Raw genomic sequence first — 2,409 nt, 5'->3', positions numbered from 1 at the left:
GTTTTTCTTAGGCCACAACAAATGATATTGTGGTGAATTATGCTATTGAAGAGTACAAAATATAAAATGAAGAATTTATCATCATCAGTATTAGCAATATAATTATATGAACATCAAGATTGCATGCTTGTCAACTTATCTCATTGATTCACGCAATAGATTTCATTAGCATAAATATTCACATCAACCTTATATTCTTGTAACACAAATCATCAATCCTAGTATATTAATAAGTACTACACTGAGTCACTTTTCACCAATTTTAAATTATGTTATGATTCATTTAAGCATGCACAATATTTTCATCAATAGCTTCCACAAAGCAAGCAATAAATTAAAAAATACATGGCAAGCTTCCAAAGCTTTGAAAAAAATAAACCAGAAAAATGCTCAATTCATGAAAATTTCTTTATAGAATAAAATAAAAAAGACGAATGTAATCTATGACGAAGATGTCGAGGGTCAAACTAAAATTGATCGAGTAATTAAAATCGCGCCATAAGATTGACCTAACAGAGTTCACTGCCATTATGGTACCATTTCCATCATACAAGGGATACCCCAATAATATATCCTTTATTTCAAATCAAGAATTATTTCACGATGCTCACGCTTAATGTTCCTTTATTCCCTATTTCTTTGTGTATTTTCTTATTCACCTCTTGGCTCTCAGATCCCTCTTCCAATACCCATTTCACCTTCCCCTCTTATTGGTATTACAGCAGCAGTCACATTACTTGAGATCTGAGTTTGATCATTTTTTGACAAAATTAGCTAATTGAACCCCACCCTTCAGTAGAAGTATGAAGAGAGAATCATAGACAAAAAATAACCATACTCTGCATCTACAGACTGAATGCAATAAGAAATAGAGTTTGATTTAACCACAACCTTCCAAGGCGCGAAGACATCCAATGAAGGTTGAAAGCCCGTGGCGCAAACCACAGCCTCCGCATCCCGAATCGCTTCCGCTAACTTTTCCGAACCCTCGGTTACATCAGCCCTCACCTTCCCAAGATTATAATGTTGGTAAGAAAAAAAGGAATCATCAAATGCTAGTAATCAAAGCCCAAAGCAAAAACAATGTTACAAACGATTTGTAGATTAGGGTGTTGGGAAGGCTGCTTCTGGCTTTCTCCAGATCGCGCGCCCCCGCTATAACACCAAAACTCTTGGAGAGAAGCTGCTCGACGATCCTCTTCCCGGTCTTTCCAGTGGACCCGGCAACAAAGATCTTGTTCGGCTTATCATACTCGGTTTCCCCTGCAGTTGCGCTTGTTCCAGCCATCTGTTACAGGAGTTGAAGTAGAGAATTGGGGTGGTAAGAGGAGAGAACAAAAGGAGTTGATTCATGTGGAAAGCTCCAACCTTGGCGCTGGTAGAGAAGAAATTGGCAGCAGGAAAACGAGTGGAGAAGTTGTGGGATCTGAGGGCGTAAAGTGGAGGAGAATAAGCTCGGACGAGAACGGCCATAGTTCGAATTTTGACGGGCCGATGGACTATTCTTGTTACGGCCACCTGTGAACCACAGCAAGACGCGTTGCGGGTTTAGTGCTGCACTATTGTATCTGAGCAGGTTTCCAGTTTTTTTTTTCCCGTTATTTACTTTGTGTTGTATATATGGTAAATCAGAGATTGTCATGTAAATCTGAACGGAATATAATTTGCCATGATGGAAAATGAAAGTGAGAAGTAGGTTGAAACTTCTACAATTTTTGTCAATTATTTTTTTTATTTTATTCGTAGGTGCAAGAATTATAATTATCTGTTTGCCCCTATTTTACTAGAGGTGCTATAGAATAATTAACTCAAAAAATAAATAAATAAAGATTTAGATAAACAGGTAGATAAATAACTAAATAAGTTTTCGGCTTATCTTTTCCCACCAATCTGACGCCTTCAGTCGATAATCCTTGAATCACCGAAGCCCACTTGACAGGCTCTGTGGGGTTCGGGTAGCTGGTCCACTGGAATTATTTTTCGATCAGCAGAACCTTCGCTTGGTCGGCCTTGATGGCTGAGTGGTTTCTTTGGTCTGTAAATCAACTTTGGATACTATTACGAAGAAACTAAGTTGATGGATATTTCTAGCTCACGCATTTTGTACTTTACTCTTGGATGGTCCATTTTGATCATGACTCCTTTGACATGTTAGATTTCCTCAAGATTCGTGATGGCGTAATTTTGGTGTACATACTTAGTTTATCTAATTCTCTTGCTTCATTATAGATATTTTGGGATAAAAATAAGATAATTAATGCAAAAAAGAGTGAACAATATTAATGATTTCCCCTTGAATATTGTGCCTGGGATTTCTATAAATATGGAGGGGTGCATTTCTTCGCATCTTCCTTCTACCTTCTTGCCCAATTTGTTTGAATTCCAACCATCAGAATAGTTAATGGATTG

At 37.5% G+C, this 2,409-nt stretch overlaps 1 pseudogene; it reads right to left on the bottom strand.

Moving 5' to 3' along the window:
* Positions 1-563: 563 nt before the first annotated feature.
* On the bottom strand, positions 564-1,572 carry LOC110038351 (annotated as a pseudogene).
* Between the last annotated feature and the right edge of the window lie 837 nt (positions 1,573-2,409).

Source organism: Phalaenopsis equestris, unplaced genomic scaffold, assembly GCF_001263595.1.
Source record: "Phalaenopsis equestris unplaced genomic scaffold, ASM126359v1 Scaffold232623, whole genome shotgun sequence".
Classification (NCBI taxonomy): Eukaryota; Viridiplantae; Streptophyta; class Magnoliopsida; order Asparagales; family Orchidaceae; genus Phalaenopsis; species Phalaenopsis equestris.
Note: the sequence above shows the minus strand (reverse complement) of the source record. Positions and strands in the feature narration are given on the sequence as shown.